Source organism: Anser cygnoides, chromosome 6 (genome assembly GCF_040182565.1).
Source record: "Anser cygnoides isolate HZ-2024a breed goose chromosome 6, Taihu_goose_T2T_genome, whole genome shotgun sequence".
In the NCBI taxonomy this organism is placed as follows: Eukaryota; Metazoa; Chordata; class Aves; order Anseriformes; family Anatidae; genus Anser; species Anser cygnoides.
The window spans coordinates 41,634,978-41,651,002 of NC_089878.1; the positions used below are offsets into that span (position 1 = coordinate 41,634,978).

The following is a 16,025-nucleotide window of genomic DNA, read 5'->3' on the forward strand; positions in this document are numbered from 1 at the left end:
CAGGGCGTTTTTGGAGGGGTGATGTGGAGGGGTGGAGAGAGAAAGGCGTAGTGCTGAGGGATGCGAGGGGGCCCAGGGTGCTGCGGCGGGGATTGGGATGCCACGCACTGCTCAGCTGGAGCCTCGGCCAGCCCATCCCGTCCTCCTGGCTCTGAGCAGCAGTGGCAGCAGCAGCACCTCCTGGCCCTTGCCCCAGGCCCGTGGCTGCGGTCAGCACGGGAGCGAGCAGGCGGCTTGTGCAGTGCTGCCGCCCAGCAGCCTTCCAACCGCAGCCGGCCACAGAGAGAAGCAGTCATGGAATCGTGTCATTTGCTTAAATATCGCGTGGTGGGGTTAAAACACAAAAAAGTGTGTAGTCTTTTAACATACTTTCTGATGCCTTTAATTTCCCTTACTGGTTTCAGTAATGTGCAGGTGGCAATTACACTGCTGTCTAAAATTATGGGGTTGTGGGAAATAAAGCAGTAAGCCCTTTTAGAAAACCCAGGCAGAGCTGGAGTTAGACGCAGTTACAGGCACAGAAGCAGCCCCACGGGCTGTATCTAGAAGTGCTCATCCCAGGAGTTAAACATGATGAGCTCTGAGCGTTCCTTCAAAAGAGTAAAAAAATAAAAAATCAAAGTTTTTACTAGTTTTTATTTGAAGTTTGAATTCAGGTTGCACTCAGATCATAGCATCACACTGTTCCTTGCAAGCTCTAATGATACGGTGTTTGTCTACAAGTGATTTTCTCTCTGGAGTACATGAGGTGTGCATGACGTGTACCTTCTTCCAGCAGCTGATGGCCCCCCTGGGGTCTTCCACCCTGACAGACCAGACCTACAAGCAGCCAGGAATGCACTGGGGAGAAATTACGCCTCCCAGGGGACGCGTGGCGGGGCCAGCCCTGCCTCCCTCGCTGTTGGAGCAAGGGGCAGGGCCCGCAGGCGCCGTCCCCAGTGCCTGGCTCCAGGCTTGGCGCCCACGCAGCCGCCCGGGTGTGCGGGACACTGGAGGTTTCCCCGGGCCTGGTTCCTTCTCCAGGTTCTGCCCAGGCAAACTCTGACGGCTGCTGACAGACCACATCACGGCGCCAGCACCTCCGGGGTGATTTCCGTGTCTAAAGTCCAGGCTGGCAGGTGCTCTTGACCTTAATCCCCACGTGTCCCACTTCCCCCTCTACAAGGTGCCAATACTACTTTATTCCTGCTGTAAATACTTCGGGTGCTTAGCCCCGTGGCAGAGTGCCACGCCAGCCCGCCCTCGGTCCTCCCAGCACTCGACCCCGCTGCGCTGGCAGCACTCTCCTGAGCGCAGGCTTGCGTGCAGGACAATACATCCGTCACAGCTGGCACCAAGGCTGTGTGGTGGTGAACAAAACCCACATGGAGATGCTTTGGCTCCAGAATCAGGTCAGGGCTGGCTGAGCTGGAGGTAGGGGATAACATTTAGTGAAATGGCCTCGGTTTTGGACCGTCCCTCCACTAGCACTGCTTTACTCTTCTGTATTCCCACGGTACAACAGAGCACTGGTGGGTTTGGCTGCCAGGAAGGGCAAAGGTCCAGAGGACAGCTAAGCACAGACAATCCCGCTCTGCACTTGCGGCTGCGGGGCTGCCCTGATGCTGTGCTCTTGTTCCTACATGGACACATGCAGACCATTGCCTTTGCACAGGATGGCCTTACAGAAAGCACATGCATGCAAATATGCGCTGGGAAGTCTACGAAGAAAGAACGCAGTTTTATACTAATTCCCTTAATTTATTCACACCAAATGTCAGTGCGGTGTCATATAAAAATCTTTAATGATTTTAAAACAAATGGTCCCTGAGGCAGGAAAATAGTTATAGTGTCATTTCTAAAATTAATTTAATTCCTTTGGAATAGAAATAAAAAAGAGTGCCTGCTCAATTGCATATGCATTACAAATAGCATTAGAAAATATCTGAGGACTCACCCAGCCACGACCGAGCAGGGTTTCCCAGCCTTGCTGCCGGTCCCCTCGACACGTGGCCGCCGGCCCCTCGCTCTGCCCGCGGGCACGGGGCCGCGTGCTGCAGGCACTGCTCCCGCTGCCGCTCCGCACGCCATAAAGAGCACCCGGATTAATTAGTACCTGTTATTTTCTTTACACAGTAGCAGAACCTATTTTTATTACATTTCTAAATGACTCATAATTGTGTATCTTCTTGCCATATGTGCACAAGCTCAGGACAGCATTGCACTGATATTCTGGGCCTGGAATCCTTCCTCTCCGAGCTCATGGGATGATCATATATGGTCCCGCTTTGCTGCCCACCACCCCGCTCAGATGCTGCCGTACCTACTCACCATATGCTGTGCTGGTCTCACGCTGGGGCGCTGCTGGCAGCGGCTCCGACGGGCAGCCAGCCCCCTGCCCCGGGGCCGGTTCCCCGTCCTGGCTGCAGGCTGTGCTCAGCCGGTGGCCACGTGCCTTCCCGCAGGCACCAGGGCAATGCAGCAAAGGGAAGATAAGCAAATGTGGTTAGAGCTGAGCTCAACCCAAGAAACCGGTAGCAAAACCACAGTTCCTCAGCTAGAGCTGCCATACAAACCCGAGGTTTAACCGGCTGCATGGCAGCTCTACCGATCAGCTGGGACCTCTGGGGAAACACGTGATAAACACAGCATGGGCACCAAATGTTCAGGTCACATCACCACCCCCAAGCCCATGAGCTTATCTCAGAAATCAAGCACTTTTTTTAAAGATCACACTATGATACTGATTTTTCACCTGCATTTTTAGATGCTTTGTGTGCCTCACCAAGTCAGACCTTGCTGCCAGACCTCCTAAATGCCCTGAAGGAGATGGATTTGGAGCTAATAGTCCTCCACGCTGCTTATCTGTGCCAATTGCCTTCCAGCCTCTACCCAGCCTTCCAGATCCTAACTAGGATCTAGATTTTTCCTCTTCCCCAGCCCTGAAATTAATTACATATGCCTTGGTGGTCCCTCACCGAGAAGCAAAGTAACCCTGATATTTCCTAAATGTAAAGAGTTTGTCTTTGCAACCCAAAAGAACTGATTTTCTAGCTTTTAAAATGATGGTTTTAAATAAAAGCACCATTTATCCTCTGCAGATTGGCCCTCTGAAGTCAGAAGCTCTTCTGTGCTGCCACTGTTGAAGCTGCTGATTCACCTGCTCCTTTCCTCCGCTGCTCCCACGGGCTATCTCCCCTCAGGGAAATGGTTAACAGGAAAACTAGGCGAAGGAAAATTGCACTTCGCCAGATTCTGGACAGAAGCCTAGAAGGGGCAGCGTGAGATGGCACTGCAGAAATCAGCCGCCCCTCCCCGGCAGCAGTTGCGGGGTGGCTCTGAGGGCAGGGACACCTCCCACTAGACCAGGTTGCCCAAAGCCCCATCCAGCCTGGCCTTGAACACCTCCAGGGATGGGGCATCCACAGCTTCTCTGGGCAACCTGTCCCAGTGCCTCACCACCCTCTGAGTAAAGAATTTCTTCATCATATCTAATCTAAATCTTCCCTTTTTTAGTTTAAAACCATTCCCCTTGTCCTATTCCTACACCCCCGACAGGTGCTCCAGCCCCTTGTACATCTTCATGGGATCAGTCAAGGATATCCCTGCCTGAGATCTGGTCCTTGCAAGACAAGGCAAAGCTGTCTGCTAGGGAAAGCAAAGGGAAGTGTTGGCTGTAGTAATTTTCAGCACATTGAATAAAGAAATGCTTCTGCTGCCTAGGAGGCAGCTTTGCTAAAAGGCTCTGTTAGTAATTCCACAACGCCTGTAACTGGAGAGTTTGCTAGGGTTTTCCCACCTGTAGCTGAGATGACAAAAATGTGCAGTGCTTTCTTCCAGGCACAGAACAGTACCGTTATCCATGCTGCTGTTACACGGAGACTGAAGCCTTCATTTCATGTCCTACATGCATGGTTGCAGCATTAGACCACCTGTAAATGCAGACTGATATTAAATATAGCAACCCGCTTAGAGGAAGGTGTCTGTGATTAATAAATTGGATATTTGTTCCATAATTTCACCTTGTAAGTACATTTCTGGGAAAGCACAGGCACAGAGTACTGAAGGGTAAATCTCTTCCCCAGCCTTGCCATCATGGTTGTGATCAACCCATGTATCGGGCCAGGAGAGGAGGTGGGCTGCTGAGTATTTTCTGTAAAAGTATGCTAGTAAAAACAGCAGAGCTAACCCATACCTCCCATTGACGCGAGCATCGTTATGGGCACTGACAGGGAAGCATTAGGAGTAGTACAAAGGTGGGAGATTTCCTGAAAATTGCCAGCGTGGATAATTAAAAAAATACCCAAACACATAAAATTATGTTCAGTGACTCAGTCCACACACTCCCACTCTCTCCTCCCACATGCCTTCTGATGCTCTGGGAGAAATTAAGCGCTTAAGGTTTTTTCATGTTTTGTACTTACAGCCTTGCATTTTCTCTCTCCTTCTCATCTAAGGCTACCTTCAGCATGACAGTGAGTTTGCAAACCTACTGGAGATGCCTTCACCCATCCCAGCTAACCCGAAATGCTTCTGCAGAGAAGACTCACAGCAGCACAGCTGCATTTTTAAGATAATGACTTTACATTGCTTATGGTTTTATTTACAGTACCCAATTCACAATGGGCTTTTTAAAAAACCGAGCGATCATACAATTACCAGTTCCAAGGTTCTGAACAGGGCTCAAATTTATTGTGAATTATGCTCATTATGATTTTGATGGACTTTTTGCAGAATAATGTGGAATCCTTTTGCTTGTCTCCCACCTGTGTGGTTGAAGTAGTTCACAAATTGTTTGTGTTTTTGCAGTCTGTTGCTGAATGCTTTGTTAGTGGAGATATTTTCCAGAAATGTTCTCATGGTTCTCCTGGAAAACCTGAGAAAATCACACACACCTGACGCGATGCGAGGCTCCTCTAGCTGGCATGCTGGCCTTCGCCCGGAGCCAGCTCTTCCCATAGCATCCAGAGGCTTCTGTATGAGAACAATCACATTAAAGTCAGGAACCTAGAGGGAAAGAAAAAGGGAAAATTGCTCTTAAGTACTTTAGTTTGTTTTTATTTCTTCCAAATCCATTACAATATATGCAGTTTTATTACGGAGGTAACACTATGTTTAAAGAAAAAAAAATCCAAAAGCATAGAAGGCACAAGGTGCCTACATCTCTTTTGCTTTAATTAAGAAAAAGGTAAACAAATCTGCTTAAATATATATATAAAAGATCTGGTGTCAACAATTCAGTGTCCTTATTTCCAGCATTGCTGTGAAGTAAGTTAAATACCATGACTTTGAATTAGTGGCTGCACTTAAACTGAGGTGCCAGGTTCTAATTATTAACAGATTCGATAGCATCCATATGACAGTAGATTACATTTCAAATGGAGATTTGACATTTTAATTTCAGCTGTGCCTTTAAATTTATTCAGGTGGAAAATAGAACAAATGACCATCTCCAAATATATCATTAAGCCATATGTTCTTAGCCTGACTCTTCTTTCCTTTTAGTTTAAAAACTGGGCTAAAACGCAAGAGTACTCAGAAAAAACTCCAATCCCAGCGAGCTAAAACGCTTGATTTCACCCAAGGTGGCCACTGCACCTGGCTGCTTATCAACAGACAGGAGTTTCTGAGCTTTCGGGAAGCCTGGGGACTGGACAGAGGTGTCTGTATGCGGCAGCACACCTTGTAGCGAGGGCATGTGTGACATGAGCCGCCGTGGTGCCAGGAGCTGGACATCTCCCACGTGTCAGGCACCTTGCACATCTTCAGCCTTCAAGAAACCTGTCTGCATAGGATGGGGCTTTCCAAGCGCTGCCCAGCTCTGAGGCACAACCTCTTCTGACTCACAGAACTCCATCGGCGGTGTCTGCGTACTTGCCTGCTAAGGACAACTGTTCCTCAGTCACAACTGTGTGATTCGCTAGTCCTTGGGACAGGCCTCAACAAGGATTTTCAAGCTCATCACCACGCTGCAGTGAATATGCCTTGCAACAGGTCTTGTGTTCCACGATCCTTTAAAGCATTCTTAAAAATCTGTCCCTGGGGTCATCAACTCCTTCCACACTGGCAGACCTCTGTAGGATGGGAATAATTCTTCAGACATGAACATCAGGAAGATTTGAACAAATAGCATGCTGGACAGATGATTGATTATCATTTCCAAAGCCACCAGTTCCATCTACAATATGTGCAATTCAGCAAAATAATGGGGTGATTAACAGGTCAGGGCATTAAGTGCAGGTAGCATATTAGCTGGTGACACGTGGAGGGTCAGTCAAAGACATTTGTCTGTGCATTGGAATAGGCTATTATGGCTCCACACACACAGAAGCACATAGTTTTAGCTCTCAGATCTCTCTTGAAAGTAACTTTTGCAAAAAGTCTGATTCATTTTAACCCACTGAAAAGTGGTACTAGTACTCACCCAGGAGAGCCCCCCAATCTGTCTCCTGATGGAGCCGGAGGCGTTGTAAAATTAAAACAAATTTATACTAAACTCTTAGAAAAAAAAGAAAGCTAGCTAAACTTGGGACACGTGAAAAGAGGAAAGCAGTGTCGTTTCCACTCTGTTTAACATTTTTGGACAGAGCAAGCCAACTGTTGGAAGCGTGCCCAGCCACGACCTGGGAACTTGTTTTTTGCCGTAGCACAGCCCTTGCTGACCTGGTGTGGGGCTGGCTCAGGGCCGGTGGTCACGGCGGGGAAGGGGCACACCGTGGGGGTCTGCTCCCACCAGGACTTGTCCCTGTGGCCGTGGAGCAGCCAGGCTCTCAGGGAGTCCTTGCACCCTCGTGCTGAGCGAGTCTGAGCTCGGCCACGAGCGGCTCTTGCTCCAGCGCAGCACCGCACGCTGCTGCCAAAGGACAAGGCACGGGATTGCTGGGCTTGTGCCTCGGTGCCTGAAACTCCGCTGGAGTTGAATAGGAAATGACAGCGCTGGTGTAGGTACTTCAGTGTCCTGTGGAAAATAAATAGGCAATTAGAGCCGTGTTACAAAACATTCTGGGACATCCAATAACACAAATGGAAAATGTATTTCATTTACGTGTTTGCAGAGCACGGCTCACCTGGGCTGAGTCACTAGGAAATCCCGACAGACTTTCCCACACGGAGCAGGCTGCGAGGATTCGGAGTCGCTTCACTTGTTGTTTACACAGAAAGGCTGCACGGCGGTGACCAGCGCCCCGGTGACCAGCACCCCGCGCCAGGCAGAGTGCGGCCTGCGAGCCCTGCCGAGCCCCGGCCTGCTGGCACGGCCCGGGCAAGCGCCTCGGCCCGGTACCGCACCGCGCGGCGGGGGCTCTGCGGAGCCTGAGGACAACTGCTTTGGTCCCTAATGATTCTTCTAAAATTAAAGACTTTCGTCAACAGTTCCCGAGCTATTTTTGCTGTACTGCCAGGCTATAAAGAGGGCAAAAGCACCACCCTGTGGCTAGAGGAGAAATACTTTTCTCGACGAGGCACTCGGTTGGACAATCGCGTTTGTTCTTGCAGCAGCTGTTTTCTGAAAACACTGCCCATGTTCCTCGCTAAAAAGTGCGCGTACCTCCCTTGCCCAGAGCAGCATCAGATGTGCCGGGGGATGCCTGCTGGCTCCTCCAGGCTCCTGATCCTGCAATGGAAACGAGGTAAATGCATCGCGTTACTCTACGATAAACAGTATTTTCAGCGTAAGCCCTTAAATCCGGGCTCTGTCGATAGTCCACCAAAGACGTTCTCCCAAGAAGGCCCAGGGCTGGTGCCAATCTCTCAGGCTGATGCAAGCGGGTGTCCCGTGGGCAGCCCCTGCCTGAGGCAGCTCACACCAGCACCGACGGGCACGGCTGCCTGTCCCGTCATCAGCCTTGCTGGCTGCCAAAAAAAACTCGTTGCAGTGGTTTTGCATCAGTTTCCCTGTATGTACAGCTATGGAAGATCTCGCTCTGACCACCCTCAGTAGGAAGGACCAGTTTCTCAGTTTACTACCCCTACTGCATTAAAACAACTTTAAAATATCAGGCCCTGGTTATTTGCTTCTTCCTTTCTATGCAGGGTCAGCAGAGGTGGCCTGGTGTCCCAGCTCCTTGCTACAGGCACCCGTGTGCAGTGGGGACACAAGATTTTATTTTGGATGCAGCAGAAACAAGATCAGGAGTGCATTTTCAAATAACCTATGGGCTTTTGAAATTGCTTAGGAAACCATTTTGATTGGCAAGTCTAAACAGTACATTACGTATTACTGATTACTTTCCCCAGCTAGCAATAGATTACTGATTATTTTTACTTTCTTATGCATCATGCATGCGAATCGCTCAGCAAGACAATGACAGACTGCCTTATGGCGATCATGCTGACTATCTTTACATGACATATCGTTTCATGGCCATCAAACTACCAAAACATCGTCACTCATTCTCAGGACAGGACTGTCAAGTACAATGACCGCCTGGTTACCCCGGATTTCATGGCAGGTTTTTTTAGATCGATCCATTCCTGTGACCACTCTCGTTAAAATATTACATAAGGAACAGGCATTTCCTGCTATTAGCTCTTTTAACATTTAGAATATTTTTAAAATATTAACATATTGCACGAGCAATTGAGGACATGTAGCATGCACTGCCTAGTGTCTTCCAGGACAGATGAAGCTTAGCTCAAAGGAGCCACCGCAGCGGTGCACTGGGGTGACGTGCTGCTACACATATTTAGGGAACAGCTGGGCCTTTCTCTCCCACCTGCAGAAACTTCCAAAAGACTTTACTTCCTAAGTTACTTAAACGATTTTGCAAATTTTATCCAACATCACTCAGAGGGCAGGAGAAAAATCAATCGGTGGAAGCAGAACCTCCCAAAGCGAAACTCGGCTCCTGCGGCTCGCCGAGACACAGGGCAGGCAGGAGACGCACGGTGAGGCGGCACCTCCATTCAATTCAGGTCGCTGCCCATGGAATGAAATACAGGAGCGACTTGACGAGGCAGAAGTGTGACTGCAGCCAGACAAACGTCTCCTAAACCGTGTTTGAAGACATTTGTCTCAATTCCCGGTGGCTGCATAGGTCAGCCATGTCCCGGTCCCCCAGTATTTGCTATTCACCAACATGTGTGTGCCCGGTCCTGTTCACGCAAATATTAGAGGAGCGTTGCCTTTGGTGCTAATGTCCACTTCCACATGCAAACAAAGGTATACATGATTGCACACCTATAATTCATCATATATTAGCCAGCACTTGTGATACGTTTATTAACGGTTTTAGCCCTTCAGGCAGGAGGCAGAGAAAATAATGTATAACTTAGGAGAGCAGTCAAGTACCTCAAATATTAAATAATTATTTTGAACAGGCTTTGAACACCCTACCTTGTGAGCTGAGCACATACAGAAGTATATATTTACAAAAATCTGGATCCCTTCATGCATTAATTAGGATCAGAATAAAAGGTTGAGCTCGCCTGCTAATGTATTCATGGTGGGGCTGTCATCCTTGAAATACAGAGCGAGCAGCACCGTGAAGAAATGGCTGGGCTACGCGCTGTGCGCCCCGGCCTGGGGGCTGCCTGCAGCCACGCTGGATTGCAGCAATATTTTGGGGTAGACCATGCAGATTTCAATATTTGGAAGGAAAGAGGGAGAAAAAGATGTGCCAAGTAGGCAGGGGGCTGCTGGCAGCTGCTGGGGAGGGAACAGCGCAGGGAAGTCAGATGACTTCAGCGGGGATGTCAGATGAGGAGTGCCTTCATCGCAGAGCAAAGCTGAGGACAGGGCCTTCGCAGCACTGATGGGTGGAGGTAAGAGGTAGGATGGCCCTGGCAGCAGGGCTTGTCAGAAAGTCTTGGGTGGAAGCTTCTCATCAGAGAGCACCCATTTGCCCCGTCCTCCAGGAACTGCTGCATGTTGCTAAAATTTAATTTAGAGAAAAAAGGAAAACCAGCCCTAATTAAATTAACATGCTTATGCCAATGTTGTTGCACCATTGTTTCTCTTCTAAATTTCCTCCTTTAATAATTCTGAAAATAATTTCTCTTGTATTCTGCTTCATGAAAACGCCTAAAAGTAATAGTTAAATTAATACATTTTGAAGTTATTCTAAATGTTTTGCTTTTTTTTCTGGAATTTTCTTGCAAAGCTGGACACTTTTGACAATAATTTGAGCTCAAAGACATTGAAATCTCAAAATCCTCGGCAAAGGGAAGCCCTCCCCCTCTAGAAGCTGTGCTCGTTAGGCCAGCCCTGACGCGGGAGAAGCACGGGATGGTGATGCCCTGGGTACCACTTCAGCTGCGGGAGGAGGGGAGGGGCACTGACCTGGGCTGTTAGCAGGAGGGCCAGCTGGGCTGAGGACGCAGAAAGGTTGTGTACTCCGTATTTCTTCGGGTTTAGTCAGGTAGACAAGGAAAGACGCAACGCTGCCTGGCACCGGAAGAATGCCCTAAAAGCTGCCCAGCACCGGGAAGGAAAGCACGTGTACCACCAAGCACAGCAAACAATGCTTCCACTCCGGTGTGGTGTTTCTGCTGGCCTCCAAACGTAAGCTCTCCTTGCCGTAGGAAGGCCAGATGTGGAAGCCGAAGTCTTTCTTTCTTAGAATCAGCAAATCGCCCTGCCAGGGCCCTGCTGCTCTCGAAGCAGCTGGTACCTGCACGGTGCTATCTGTCTGGTTTTCTTCGCAGAGAGATGTCAGGACAGCAAATCGCCTCTGCCTTCGGTGCCTGCCGCGGGTCGAGCACCGTTTCTCCATCAGGCGTGTTGGCACCTTCCCGAGCTAGGCACCAGCCGTTCCCATCCCTGCTGCTCACGCCTCCTCGCCTCCCCGGCCCAGCAGAGCCAAACGCCGCCGACCACCGACCTGCCCGGGGGGTCCCGCGCCGCGACGGCACCTCCGAGCGTCCCCAGCGCTTCGCCGACAACTTGACAAATTTCCTTTAACTATTTTGATGTAATAACGTAATTAGGTAAAAGGGTTCAGCAACCGATTGCGTTTCACTAATTTCAACCATCTGCTTCAACATTTGTTCCTGTGTGTGCCAGATTTCAGAGTGTCTTTGCTCTAATAGTAATTAATGAAACTGTTAATAAGCTACATATATCATATTATGCTGCAATAATTTATCAAAGGATAATGTTATGAGACAAATTATATATAACAATTATAGAAAACGGCTTACATTACTAAACGTTGCACACTGCTAACTAGTTTCTTTACTCTTCTCTTCTTAATGAATTCCCTAATTAATTTAATGCATACTTTATGCATAATTTGAAATTTAAAAACATCTCTGGGTCAGGTTTTAACCATCCTCTTTTACATGCTGTCTGCTTCTACAAGACACATATTAGCAAAACATGACCTCTATGCAAATTACAGAGACCCGCTGCTATTTCCATTCCCAATCCCGGCGCAGGCGCTGGGGTGCACTCCCTCCCGCGTCGGAGCCCCGACCGCCCTCGCTGGCATCCCGGCATCCATGCTGCACAGCAGCACACGCACCCGTGCGTGGCCCAGGAGAGCCACTGTGAAAGTAGGTCACTATTTATACCAAAAAAATAAAAAAATAAAAAAAAACTAAATGGCTGTTCTAATCTTTTATTACATAACCAGCTCCGTTTTGGGGAAAGCTGTTCTCAGTTATAGTTTGTGCAAACAGACATCTAAAAATAGAGCTTCTCCACCATCATACATCAAAAATCACCCTGTCCCCAGAATAATGGGGTCAGCTTAAACATCAAGACATCTTTAAAAATGGAAATGTAAAGTTTAGTGTCTTAATCTTCGGATGTTTAAGCCTCCAACACATAGTTTTCCAATATTCGCTAGTTCTCTACATCTACAGCTTGGCAGCTTTACTGCAGAACAAGACCATAAACTTTCCTTTCAGAGCCAAAGCTTCTATTCTTGTCTGACTGTAGGACTAACTATTTTGTGTTGGGATTTCAGGAAAATCACCAGCACCCCGGCATTCCACATAAATTACAAGCATACTCCAAGTTTAATGTTTCCTATTTTTTTCTTCCTGAATTTCCTTAATAAGAGATAGAAGATACCGCTGAGCAGGACCTCACTCACCACAGACGTTACAGCGTGGTAACTTACGGACTGGACCACTAGCAAAATCCACAGAGAAGGGTGAAACTCCTTTTTGGCACACACAGGAGAAGCAGAGACTTGGCTCAAGTTTTGACACTTGTCTGTGACTTGCCAACTTACCGTAGGACACATCTGTGTTTAGGTACTGCACATACCTGCTACTTCATTACAGTAACACCATGTTACACTTTATTATATGTTATTTAATAAAGGGCTGTGAATTTTGTCTAGGAGCAGGCTCTCGGCGATGCAGAGGGCAGATGTTTGTTTCTGTAGCACAAACATTTGCTGACGCATGAACCATCCGCTCTGCTCCTCATTCCAGGGCTAACTTGTTCCACTGCTCGCTATGGAAAACTTCACGGGTTCAAGTTTCTGGACGCAGCGACGCTGCGCGGACGGAAAGCAGACGCTGCGCCATGCCGATCGGCGCTCGACGGCTTTGTGCTCTCTGCAGGCTGTGATGCCTGAAGCCTCTCTGCAGGGCTGCCTGTAAATACAGCCCGCGCTTTAATATCGAAAGGAGAGAAGCATTTCCTCCCAGCAGTAACAACTGTTCGGTAAGCAGGAGCACCGATGTGTTTGGGAAGGGCTGCACTACGAGCCACAGACCGCAGGACAAGTATCGCATCGGCCGCCCGTGCCCCGTGCCCGCCTCCCCCGAGCTGGGGGAGCCCCTGCCCCATGCCGCGGGGAGCACGGCCAGGTCAGCTCATCGCCTGCACGTCCCCCGCGTGGATTCCTGCCCCGTTACTCACTGCCTGGAACCCAGTCCGGCGCCCCTGCCAAAACACGCTCAGCGCCTGGCCAGGGAAAGCAGGAAGCAAGGCAAAACAAGTAGCTCCGCCACGTGGTTCTCCCAGCCCCTGTGCTCCCAGATGTCCCGTATCGCACTGAACAAGGTAACAGTTTGCTGCAGCACATCCTGCTGCTGAGCCCTTCCTACCAGCCCTCCAGTGTGGATTCTCTGATGCCTAATAGCGTGGGTGAGCAGTCGCCTTTTCGTTCAGCGGGGTGCTGAGCTGGGGCTGTCTGTCCTCCACTTGAGCACCTAAGGTCTTCAAGGTACGTACTGCTCTGTCAAATTCAGTAAAGGTTAATCAGCAGATGCAAAAGCTAGCAGACCTCAGAGAAGGTGCACGGACACAGAGAAAGATTTATCATACATTCTTAATTAGTATAATTAATAGCTTATGGAACTCAATATCTTAATAAACAAACCATTCACAAATAAAGTTATTACGGTGAGTTGATTATCATTTGGTAGGCACGATTGTATTTCAGAAATGAAAACGTGATTCGTAACTGGGAACACATACGAAGGTACGGCGTGAGCTAGATGGAAAGAGCCAGAGCGCTCAGGTGGCTTTAACGACCGAGATGCCTGGGGTGCCGGGAGGAGAAGGCGGACCCGTCTCATGCACCACCGCTGAGAAATGTGTACAAAATTTAACCTTCAAATGTAGCAAAAGTGATGATAGGATACATACACCAATTTCTGAGTAAGATCCTTAAATGCAAAGTTTTCCCTTCTTCTACTGGCGTTCATGCTTATGTACATCTAAACTGCTGCTGTCCCCTTCTGTGCACAGAGCAGGGTTTCTTTAAACGAAGGTGGTTCTCAGCATGGCTTGCTTAGTGCAATGCCCGTGTCCATATCCATGTCAGAAGTGATTAAGTCATCAAGTAATTAAGATATAGCAGATCCTGCCTTATGGCAAGAGGAAGAGCCTGATGGCTTTCTGAACTATCCATTTGCACTATTTTCTGCTATTTTCAGCCAAAAGGGCCCTTGTATTCTGCATGGTATGATTAACCACAGGGGTCTAGTCTTGCCATTTGTGGACCAAGGTGTTGTCTTCAGCTATGTTTGGTCTCTTATGCTCCAGAGCAGAAAGACAAGTTACCAAGCCAGCCTTTAGTATGGCATCATTCCTCCCCAACTGCTCTTTGGACAGTATTTTTTAATACATTAAGAAAATATTATACAGAGAGCCAGAGCGATGTATTGTAATGTTACCTCACCTTCTGGCACACCTCTGGCTGGAAAAAAATGTAGAGTTTTCATCTTCAAGTTAGCTTGCTTCTGTGCTTTTCAGTCTGACACTTTAGATTATTTTAATGATGGAGTAGCCTTGATTAAATAATTTCTCCCTACAGAAGCAGCTGTCTTGTGTCAAGGAATCTGTTCAAGTATCTGGAACGTTTATACTTGCCAAGGAGGAAAGCCAAGGCGTTGAGCTAACAGTGGGAATGCCTGACCATACCCAACCAGTGACGACTTTGTCGTAACTCAAAAAACTGAAGCTGAAGCTTGGGGAAACATTACAGACCTCCCCTTCCCACGGGTCAGACATCGTGGGGACAAGCCCAGGGGCTAGGGAAGCTTTTCCCTTCCCTTCCCTTCCCTTCCCTTCCCTTCCCTTCCCTTCCCTTCCCTTCCCTTCCCTTCCCTTCCCATCACAGAGCACCCCGCAGGGTCAGAGGGGACACGTGGCCTCGCAGGGACATCGCACCACAGCAGGACCCCGAGCACTCCTGCCGCTGGGACACGCAGACAGCAGCAGCAAGGGAAGAAACCAGAATAAAAACAAAGAACTGGTGCCAGCGTGGTAAAGGAAACCACAGTCTGTGGTCTCTCTTAAATCTTTACTTCTAAACTGAAGGTATTATTTGCGTTTAATCTTGACTCAGAGCTATCCTAGTCTCAGACAGCTACTCATTTTTTCCCTTTTAACAATCCCTTTGCAACCTTATCCTTCACTCCCTCTTCCTGAAAGTCCTTAAATGTGTACCACCCGCACAAACAAATCCTGCTGAAATCAGATCTGCCTGGCACGTCTGAGTGAGCTTGCTTTACAAAGAAAAGTCTTGGAAGAACAACAGAATTGCCATTTATTTCAAAAAGGTATGCCTTAGATCTCACAATGTAAACACAGGCTGGGCTTTGAAACTACTATTTTTTCTTAAATATGAATAGGAATGCAATTTTTTTCCACTTATTTATTTCTTTCAGTATTCATATATGCACTACAGTGGGTTGAAGACTTAAAAAATGCTTTAAAAATATGTTGTTTTGTGATTTGGGATACTGTGCATTGCTCTTGAATTTGTTAATACCAGATTTTAAGAGAGCTGCAAAATATTGACTTGAGCTTTTCCCTCTTCCACATCCGTACCCATATCCTGAGTTTTTGCAAGCGGTGCCCATACACCACGAGCGGTGCCCATACACCACGAGCGGTGCCCATACACCACGAGCGGTGCTCATACACCACGAGCGGTGCCCATACACCACGAGCGGTGCCCATACACCACGAGCGGTGCTCATACACCACGAGCGGTGCCCATACACCACGAGCGGTGCCCATACACCACGAGCGGTGCCCATACACCACGAGCGGTGCCCGTACACCATGAGTGGTGCCCATACACCACGAGCGGTGCCCGTACATCACAAGTGGTCTCAGCTCTTTAAGCTGACCGTGCCTACAGGCTGCACCTGCCATGACAGCGACCGCCCAGCGCCGTCCCCGCTCGCTGGCTGCCCTGCGCGTCGATGGATGCACCCCGACCCCACGCGGCACGTCTCCTGAACACCCTGGGCCCACGCAAGCCACCCTACGCGACCATCTCTGCAGAACAGCTTCTGCTGACGATTCAGCGGGCTTTGTCCACACGCAGCCTGGGGGCCTGGGCAGCGGGGGACATGAGGGGACACCGCACCCAGGCGTGCCCACAGCCGTAACCCTGCTGTGCCATAATCCACAGCCACGGCCGTGCAGACCAGCAGCACTGCCCTGGGGGTGTTTACGGAGCTCCAGGAAGCCCACTGTGTCCTCACCTGCTGCCCAGGGCAGGAGCAAGGCAGGTGCTTCCCCAGCCCTTCTTTTAGCCCAGGCTCAGCAAGCACGGCTTCTGTGCCAGCTGCCCGAGCCAGCGCCGTGCACTTGTGGCTCGCGTGCCCCGGAATTAAAGCGGCGTGGG

At 49.0% G+C, this 16,025-nt stretch overlaps 1 long non-coding RNA gene across 2 annotated transcripts; it reads right to left on the reverse strand.

Moving 5' to 3' along the window:
- Window positions 1-618: 618 nt before the first annotated feature.
- On the reverse strand, window positions 619-15,336 carry LOC125185027 (uncharacterized). Of its 2 annotated transcripts, XR_010832558.1 has the most exons (6): window positions 7,047-15,336; window positions 6,643-6,937; window positions 5,858-6,053; window positions 4,875-4,986; window positions 3,779-3,911; window positions 619-2,434 (listed from the first exon to the last, which is right to left on the reverse strand). It is a non-coding gene; the product is annotated as an uncharacterized lncRNA (long non-coding RNA). The 2 variants fall into 2 exon arrangements; XR_010832557.1 differs by having other exon boundaries at window positions 619-3,911.
- Between the last annotated feature and the right edge of the window lie 689 nt (window positions 15,337-16,025).